This window comes from Sciurus carolinensis, chromosome 8 (genome assembly GCF_902686445.1).
Source record: "Sciurus carolinensis chromosome 8, mSciCar1.2, whole genome shotgun sequence".
Taxonomy (NCBI): domain Eukaryota; kingdom Metazoa; phylum Chordata; class Mammalia; order Rodentia; family Sciuridae; genus Sciurus; species Sciurus carolinensis.
Genome location: NC_062220.1, coordinates 144,732,829 through 144,743,067, shown reverse-complemented (window position 1 = coordinate 144,743,067; position 10,239 = coordinate 144,732,829). Strand labels below are relative to the sequence as shown.

The 10,239-nt window shown below is 43.0% G+C and overlaps 1 pseudogene; it reads right to left on the bottom strand.

Moving 5' to 3' along the window:
• Positions 1-6,131: 6,131 nt before the first annotated feature.
• Positions 6,132-6,342, bottom strand: LOC124992055 (uncharacterized; annotated as a pseudogene).
• Positions 6,343-10,239: the final 3,897 nt, after the last annotated feature.

Here is a 10,239-nt window from a genome sequence, read left to right as displayed (position 1 = left end):
ATTACACCAAATCCTACCTATTGAATAATCCATTTTTTTCACAAAGCACACAATGCTGTCTTTTCACATACTAAAGTTCCATATGCAGTTCTTTCTAATCATGGAATCTCTTCCAGGCTTCACTGAGGAGCCAATCAAGGATGAGGGCCTTAACTGAGGAATCCAGAGCTGGCTGGAATCTGTTTTCTGAGTTTACACTTGCTCACAGAGAGCCTGGTCAGCTGCATGTGGCTGCTGGATGCCAAAAAGATGGCCCTTGATTTGAGATAAAGTAAGCTCGAGGCAGTAAGTTCTGTTATGTGGTCTTTTTTTTTTTTTTTTTTAGAATAAAGTGTAAGAGCTAAGGGAATAGCTAGGCGCTATGGCACGTGCCCATAATCCCAGGGACTCAGGAGGCTGAGGCAAATTTGAGGTGAGTTTCAGCAATTAGGCAAGGCGCTAAGCAATTTAGCTTTAGCGAGATTCTGTCTAAAAATTAAAAAATAAAAAGGGCTGGAGTCGTGGCTCAATGGTAAAGCAACCCTGGGTTCAATCCCCCCAATACCAAAAAATAAAATTATAAAAAAATAAAATAAGGAAGTCAAACCAGTCAGGAAACCTACAATCTGATTCTAAATTTTTATATGGAAATGTAAATGACCTAGAATAGCCGATAGTCTCCACAATCTTTTTTTTTTTTTTTCCCTGTACTGAGGCTTGAACCCAGAGGCGCTCAACCACTGAGCTACATCCACAGTCCTTTATATTTTTTTATTTTGATACAGATTCTTGGTAAATTGCTTAGGGTCTCACCAAATTGCTGAGGCTGGCCTTGAACTCCTATCCTCCTGCCTAGGCCTCCCTAGTTGCTGGGATTACAGGAGTGCATCGCCATGCTCAGATCACAATTTTGAAAAGGGGAACAGAGTAGGAGGATTTATATTACCAGATTTCAAGATTTACCATACAGCTGCAGTCATTCCAACAGAGTAGAACTGGCATAAAGTTAAACAGATCGGAGAGATTGGGATGTGGCTCAGTGGTACAGTGCAATCCCAGTGACTTGGGAGGCTCAGACAGGAGGATAACAAATTCAAGGCCAGTCTCAGTAATTTAGTGAGGCCCTCAGTCTTCATCTGGTATCTGCAGAGGGAATCAAGGAATCTACATTTTTAACTAGCCCTCACCCTTCCCCCACCTATGCTGCTGATCCTGCCAAACCACCCACTGAGAAAGACTAACTTAGCATGGAAGAGTTTTCCCTAGAAAACTGGGAAGTACTTTCTTAGGTAGTGTAGAGAGAGAAAACTGAGTGTTTTCCTGGAAAATCAGACTAAGGTATAGGTGATGTTAAGAAGTCTCTTACTAGCCAGCATGGTGGCACATGCCAGTAATCCCAGAGACTCCGGAGACTGAGACAGGAGGATCGTAAATTCAAGGCCAGCCTCAGCAATTTAGCGAGACTCTCAGCAACTTAGTGAGACTCTATCTCAAAATAAAAATGTAAAAGGACTGGAAATGTAGGTCAGTAGTAAAGTGAACCTGGATTCAATCCCCAATGCCAAAAAGAAGTCTCCTCCTCTAGACACTGGAAAGATCTGCGCAGGTGGCTGAGAGATGAAGCTGCCAAGGGCAGGGATTGAGTGAGCAGCAGCTCCTGGTAACTCTGCCTAGTAACCAGGCAGCCTGGAAACTGTCCCAGCATGCTCTGAGGACTCTGGTCCAATCTCCATCCTCCTAGTGCATATGTATGAGTCCCCAGATGTCAGCTGAATCCCTCCTTCCTGCTCAAACACCACACACATGCACACACACACAGAGACACAGACACAGACACACACACACACACACACACACACACACACACACACACTCCTCAGCCTTTCTCTTCCCCACAGTAGATGGCAACATCTCAGCTCTGCTTCCAGACTGAAAAAATAATGTGAACGCTTCATTTTGGAGCATGAGGACACACCCACGGAATGTTTCAGGGCCTGCCAACTCAATTTAGGAAATTAGCTTTTGGCAGTGGTTTCATAAGTAACAGACAAATATACCTGTGACTATGTGCAAAAGCAAACAAACAAAAACTCAAACACCATGGATGTTTAAAGCCTGCCCTAAAATCCCCAACTCCTTGCAGTAGGTAAGGGTTTGTGGGTTTGTGGGTTTGTGGTTTGTTTGTAAGGGTCTGTGCAGACACCGTGGATGTCTCCTGAGCACTACCTCCCTCACTCCGCGGTAGAGGCCCGATTTCCCCTTCCCAGTTTGTCAATTGTCTAAACCCCACTGGGTAACCATCTGGTGGCTGCCTAGTGGGTACACCTGAGTCACCCCAGGGATAAGTGCAAGAAGAAAATGGAACCTCAAAGCTTGCAGATGGACATGAAAAGGCTAGAACTGGGAGTGAAGTTCAGGGGTAGAACACTTGCCTAGCCAAGTGGGAGGCCTGATTCCACCCCCAGCCCTGCCCCCAACAAAATAAAAAGAAAGAATAAAAAAGGAGGGACTGGGGAGATAGCTCAGTGGTTAGAGTGCTTGCCTTGTGTGCACAAGGCCCTGGGTTCGATCCCCAGTACCACCAAAAAAAAAAAAAAAAAAAAAAAAAAAAAAAAAAACGAATAAAAAAGGAAGAAAGAGAGAAAAAAAGACTAAGAAAACTAAAAGTCTAATTAAAAAATTTCGCAGGGGGCCAGGACACATGCCTGTAATGCCAAGCAGCTGGAGACACTGAGGCAGAATGATCAAAAGTTCAAAGCCAGCCTCAGCAACTTAGTGAGTATCAAAATAAAAGGGGCTGGAGATGTAGCTCAGTGGTAAAGCATTCCTGGGTTTGATCCTTGGTACCAAAAAAAAAGGTCAGACACAGAAGAATATTTACTCTATTGTTGTATTTGAAGGGTTATGGAAAATAATATTCCTATGAGACAGCTCCCCAAGAAAATGGAGGGACCGTGTGGCTCGGAAGGTGGGAGGGGAAATTGGAAATTGGCCCAACATTAAACCTCTCCCAGTGCATCCCTGATAACAATGGGCCCTAAAGGAAAGGGGCAGATGTCAGGCCCAATGCCAGGCCCTAAACCTTGACCTTCCCTGTGTTAACTTAGTCCTGAATGGCAGTGGGCAAGATCTGAGCATTCATCCCTCTGGTCTGGTTTTAACCTGTACAACTAGCCCCTGAAGGTCAGAACGGCTGGCCCACGGTTTCCAGTGATGACATCATCCTCATTGTACCCTATAAAACCAGAATCCCCTCTGTAACTGATGGGCCATTCTTCCCATCCAGAAAATGGGACCCAACGGTGTCTGAGACCGAGAATAAAGGCTTCTCTGAATCCATGGAGGTCTGCTTCGCATCCTTTTGCGCTTACACTATTTACGTAATCTGGAAGGAGAAACAGGCAAAACTATTCTTAAATAGTAGAGGGCAGAAAACTGGCTGCCTTGTGAGAGTGGACAGACAGGCACTGGACCTCCAGCAGGGGAACTTCAGGCGCTGGAAATGTTCTCTCTCTTGAATGTGAGTGCGTCCATATGTAAAAGTTCATTGTACAAAACTCCATTCCTAGGTGAAGGTTTTCCTAGAGAAATGAAAACATGCATTCACACAAACACTTGTTTACACACAGGCTCTTCCTCCCTCCAGAGATGGATCTCATTTTTTCTTTGTCTATTCCTTGCTTTACCCCAAAATTTCTCACTCTTGAGATACCCGTGTTCTCCCTTGAACGTGTCTCTGCTTTCCTAAATGAATCTTTGTGTCTCTGAAAAGAAAAGAAAAACAAACTCATAAACAATTGTTCAGAATAGAATTATTCGAAATAACCAAAAGGTGATAGCAACCCGGTATTAGGTTGCTAGAAATGTCCCAAGAAAGTGCCACAGATTTAGCCGGGTGTGGTGGCCCACGCCTGTAATCCCAGCAATTTGGGAGGCTGAGGCAAGAGGATCTTAAGTTCAAAGCCAATCTCAGCAACTTAGCAAGACCCTAAGCAACTTTGTGAGACCCTGTCTCAAAATAATAAGGACTGGTGGTGTGGCTCAGTGGTTGAGTGCCCCTGATTCAATATCTTGACAAAATAAATAAATAGATAAAAAATTTTAAGAGGTACCACAGATTTAAAAAATAATATTGTATTTTTTTTTCTCACCATTCTGGAGGCTAGAAGTCCAAGATCAAGATGTTGGTAGGGTTGGTTTCTTCTAAGGTCTTTCTGTGTGGCTTGCAGACAAAACCCACTTTCTCCCTGTGTCTTCTGGCATCTTCCCCTCCCTGTGTTTATATCCTAAGAAAACCAGTCATATTGAAGGCCTATCCTCTGACTTCATTTAATTAATTACCTCTTTTATATTTTCAATTTTATTTTTTAATTTTTGGTACTGGGGATTGAACCCAGGGGTACTCAACCGCTGAGCCACATCCCCGGCCCTTTTTTATTTTTTATTTTGAGAAGAGGTCCTGCTAAGTTGCTGAGGCTGGCCTTGAACTTGTGAGCCTCCTGTCTCAGCTGGCCTTGAACTTGTGACCTTCCTATCTCAGCCTCCCAAGTGGCTGGGATTACAAGGCAAGTGTCATGGTGCACAGCAATTTAATTACCTCTTTAAAGACCCCATCTCTGAATCTAGTCATGTTCTGAGGTCCTGAGGATGAGAACTGGTCTTGGTCCTTTTTTTTTTTTTTTTTTTTTTTTTTTAACTATAGGTAAGTCACATTTAAAAAAAAAAAAATTAAGTTGTAGATGGACACAATACCCTTATTTTATTTATTTATTTTTTGTGGTGCTGAGGATCAAACCCTGTGCCTCCCACGAGCTAGGTAAGCGCTCCACCACTGAGGCACAACCCCAGGGCCTCTTGGTCCATTTTGTATTACTTTAACAGAATATCAAAGATTGATTTTTATTTTGGGTGCTGGTGCTCAAACCGAGGGCTTTGTGCATGCTAGTCAAATCCTCTACCACTGAACTACACCCTGAGCCAAGCCTGGGTAATTCATAAAGAAAAGAAATTTATTCCTTACTATTCTGGAGGCTGAGGAGTCCAAGGTTGAGAGTCTTGCCTTTGGTGAGGACCTACCTGTTTAGAAATCCCGTGGCACAAGCTTCGGCCTGGGAGAGAGACAGGGTGTTTGAGTCAGAAAAAGGCAGATGACGTCAATCCATTCCTAAGGGTGAATCCTCATGAGGTAATCACCTCTTAAAGTTCCCATCAATCAACTGATGAATAAAAATATATATATATTCTGTAACTACATAATAAAATCTTGCTCAGCTGTAAACAGAAATGAAGTACAGTCAGCCCCTGTATCCATGGGTTTCACATCCATGGATTCAACCAACTACAGATAAAAAATATTTTTAAAAATCTGTGTCTGAACTAGGTATGGTGGTGCACACCTGTAAGGCCAGCGACTCAGGAGGCTGAGGCAGGAGTTCAAGGAAGCCTTGACAATTTAGCAAGACCCTGTCTCAAAATTAAAAAAAAGTAAAAAAGACTGGGGATATAGCTCACTGGGGTAAAGCACTCCTGGTTTCAATGCCCAGCAACTGTGCGCATGCACGCGCGCGCGCGTACACACACACACACACACACACACACACACACACACACTGTCTACAGGACGTGTACATTTTTTTCTTATCATAATTCCCTAAAAATATAGTATGAAAAGTATTTAAATAGCAACTTACATTGCATTAGGCATTAAAAATCATCTACAGATTATTTCAAGTATAGATGTGCATAGGTTATATGCAAATACTGTGCCATTTTATATTAGGACCTTGAGCACCCTTCAGTATGTGTGTGGGATCCTGGAACTCCTAGGGACAACTCTACAAAAGACAATTGAAAACAGCATGCTAAGTGAAAGAAAATTGGATTGTGGCAATGTCTGACTATACCAAAAATCTTTCTTTCTTTTCTATTTTTGTTACCAGGAATTGAACCCAGAGACACTTAACCACTGAGCCACATCCCCAATCCCACTTTTTATGTTTTATTTTGAGAGAGGTTCTCACTAAGTTGCTTAGGGTCTCACTGAGTTGCTTCGGGTCTAAGCATTTATTTTTATTTTTTAGGGTACATGTTAAATGGGCGAATTTTAATGATATGTGAATTATACCTCAATGAAACTGTTACTTTAAAAATTTATTGCACAATACGTTAAAGATTTATATACTTTCTGTGCATATAATTACACTCCAATAAAATCTGAAACAAAACAAAATAAGCACCTGCCGACTAGAGGTATCTGAAAGGGTAGGTGGAAAAGGAAAAGGTATTTTGGGAAAAGTTTTCAATTAGCAATAATCGAGCCTCGGATAAACCTCATTGGTTACGATACTGCCACTGCGCAAAGCTAGAAGAAGGTATTTTGGAAAGCAAGCTTGCTGGGATGCCAGGGATCCAGTGACTCACTCACTGACAGAATTGCCCCCTTGTTGTACCCCAAAAAGAACCAGGAAGATCAACCAAGGGAGGCCCTAAAAGTTCAGTGGGAGCTGGAGCAGACCGAGGGTAGTACAACAGATGGAATGTTAGGGAATAAAAAGGAACCCAATGCCAGAAAAACAAATCTGCTGTTGGCGAAACAAAACAAAACTACCTTTTTATGTTCATTATAAAGCAGCCCAGACAAAACCACCAACTACTACCAGCCAGCAACAGCTCATGTACACCTTGACGTAACTGTGCAAGTATGAATGAAGAGCTTTCCACGTGTCTGAGTCTGTGCTAGGCACCAGGCCAGGAATCTGTGACTACACAGCTGCTGAAAAGTCAGAGTGGGAGGAAGGGAAGAGGCCCTCGCCTTGAGCAGGGCCGAGGCAGGGGGCCGAGGAAGACAGTTTGGGTAAACAGGGATCGGGAGAATGCTGGGCAGGGCCTTGAGTTTGGCTGATCAGAGAAGGTACGGCAACATCTCTCCCTGGGGCTCTATCAAAATTCAACTACAACCAATGCTGAATGGCCAGAGCACACAGGAGGGACATTTAGACCATAACACCAGAAATTCAGATTTTAGTTCAGCTGATGTGTTTTACTGAATCTCACTGTGTGGCCCAAGTTGGCAATGAAACTCTTGGGCTCAAGGGATCCTCTTGCCTCCGCCTCCAGAGTAGCTGGACTACAGACAGACATCACCCTCCTGGCAAAAATAAATATATACATTTAAAAAAAAGTTAAAGTTTTAATAAGCCCTGTAATGACTCTGGTTCAAGGGACTAAGGACTGGAGGGTGTTTCTTAAGCTGTAGTTAGAAAAGTACTACCAAAGAACTACATCTAATGCTCTCACACAGATGTCTCCTGGCAAACCTAAAATATATTTTCCTTAAATCTAATGTTGCTGAAAGTTTGGTCCTTGTCCCCGAGGTCAATCCAATAAGGAGGACCTGGTTTGGAGAAAAAGGAAAAAGAAGGTTTATGCTTTGCTAGCAAAGGAAAAATACAGGGACTTCTATCCCAAAGGCTGTGATTCTGCCCATGAGCTGGAACAGGGAGGGGGCTTTTAAAGAGGTAACTCAAAGGCTACATTCCACCTGTTCTCTGTTGAAGTTGTAATTCACTCGTTAATTTAGGAAATAGTCATTTCTGAGATGTCAGATACCCTCCCCAAAGTCTGGATTACTTCATTCTTAGGATGGGTGTGTACTCAAGGACAGATAAATTTGTCTAAAATGCAGAAGAAAGGTGATCCTGTTTCCCCTGAGGTTAGGGAGGAGCAGGGAGAGAGGAAGAGAGAGAAAGTTGTCCATTTAAAAAATAAATCACAGTGGCAGATCAGCAAGGGCTGCACCAAGTGGGCCACTGTTTCCCTAACAGGAATCCTTTCCGTGGCCACTGTGGTCACTAGCCCCACCTCCCTTTTTGCAAGAAATAAAATAGTCCTGGGCTGGTGGTGTAGCTCAGGAGTGGAGTTAGAAGCCCTGGGTTCTTTCCTTGTCACTGAAAAAAAATAAGGTTGGCAGGGGGTGGGGGGTGTTACTAAACTTTTAAAATTTCTGGATATAGGTCAGTAAAAATAAAGCACCCCAAGGGGTTAAACCAAGTTTGAGATCATTAGTTCTACTTTATTCTTTGCTACCCTGGACCATTTGTCTCCTCTGCCCTATAAACTCTGAATTCAGAGGAACTCATGAGTCACCCACTCAAGGAAAGACTGTTGATCCCAAGAGACAGGACTCCATTCTCTCGTTTATTTATTCAAAATGTATTTATATCAAGTTGGCAAAGTATGTGGAGCAACTAGAACTCTCTACTTCTGTGGGAATGTCAACTGCTGCAGATCATTTTGGAAAGCAGTTTGGCAGTTTCTATAAAATTAAAACAGACTTCTACAACGATTGATCCGAATGGTGTAACAATTGCACTTTCACGTTATTTTGATTTGTTGGGTGTGGGTGATGGAACCCCAGGTCGCCCATCACTGAGCCACATCCCCAGAGCCTTTTTTGTTTTTTTTTTTTTCCTCCAGTTGTAGATGAACACAATACCTTTATTTTATTTATTTTTATGTGGTGCTGAGGATTGAACCCAGTGCCTCACACATGCTAGGCAAGTGCTCCACCACTGAGCCACAACTCCAAACCCCCAGAGCCTTTCATTTCTTCTTTTAAGACAGGGTCTTGCTAAGTTGCTTAGGACCTTGCTAAGTTGCCAAGACTGGCCTCAAATTTGCGATCCTCCTGCCTCAGTCTCTAGAGTCGTGGAGATTACAGGCATGTGCCACTGTACCAGGCTTCAAGTAGTTATTGAGGAGAAATAGAAATATGTCTTGCACAAGCTTGAGAGAAATAGAAAAGCTTGCACAAGAAAGTTCATTGACATTCTATCCATATTAATTAAAACAAAATCAATGCATGTTTGCAATCTCAGGGACTCAGGAGGCCAGGAGGATAACAAATTGTAAGCCAGTCTTAGCAATTTAGCAAGATCCTGTCCCAAAATAAAATTAAAAGGCCTGGGGATGTAGTTCAGTGGTAAAGCACCCCTGGGTTCAATCCCCAGTACAAAAGAGTGAAGCAAAACAAAACAAAGAACCTTAAATCAATTCTAAAGTTTTTCAATATACCATAAATTATGGTATATTACTAAGAGTTGAAGCACAATCCCAGTGACTGGAGAGGCTGAGGCAGGAGGACTGTGAGTTTGAGGCCAGTCATGGCAATGTAGTAGAACCCTTGGCAACTCATCAAGATTGTCTCAAAATAAAAAATAAAAAGGAATGCATAGCGCGTAGCATGCTCCCTCATCCTCAATATGATAAGAGCGGCAACAAAAATTGTGGTATATCCATATGATGGAGCACTATTTAGCAATAAAGAGGAATCAAGTAGTGATATGAATAACTGCATAGAGGATCCTCAAAAACATGCCGAGTCAGACATTTTACACAGAATGCAGTGAAGTGTGATTCCACCTGGCATATGAAACCATGGAAAAGACAAATGCACTCTATTCATAATAGTAGATTAGGGCTGGGGAGATAGCTCAGTCGGTAGAGTGCTTGGAAGGCACTAAGGCCCTGGGTTCGATCCCCAGCACTGCAAAAAAAAAAAAAAAAAAAAAAAAAAAAAAGGTAGATTAAAGGTTGTCAGGGTCAGTGAAGGACTGGAGATCAACAGAGGAATCTACATTCCCCCGCCTTTTTTTTAATGGCATTGGGTACTGAACTGAGAAGGGCCTTGCCCGTGCTCGCCAAGGGCTCTACCACTCAACTACACCCCCAGCCTGTTTTAATTTTTAAACTTTTTTGGTACTGGGGATTGAACCCAGGTGTTTCAGAAGACGAGGTTTACTTTGGGGCTCACAGTTTCAGAGCTCTTATGCCCTAACTGGCTGACTCCATAGCTCTGGGCCTGAAGTGAGGCAGTATGTCATGGCAGAAAGGTATGGGAAGGGAAAACAGCCGGGAACATGGCATCGGGGTGCAGGGAGAGTTCCCCTCAACACAGCCCAAAGACACACCCCCAATGACCTCCTCCAGTCACTCCTACCTGGCGACAGCTACCACCCCGTTAATCCCTACCAGGAGATAAATGCACTGATTAGGTTAAGATTCTCATAACCCAATCATTTCATCTTTAAACCTTCTTGCATTGTCTCACAATGAGCTTTTGCGGACACCTCACACCTAAACCACAATACCAGAGGTGATTTATTGCTGAGCTACATCCCCAGGCCTTTTAATTAATTAATTATCATTATTATTATTTTTTTTTGCGGTGCTGGGGATCAAACCCAGGGCCTTGTGCTTGCG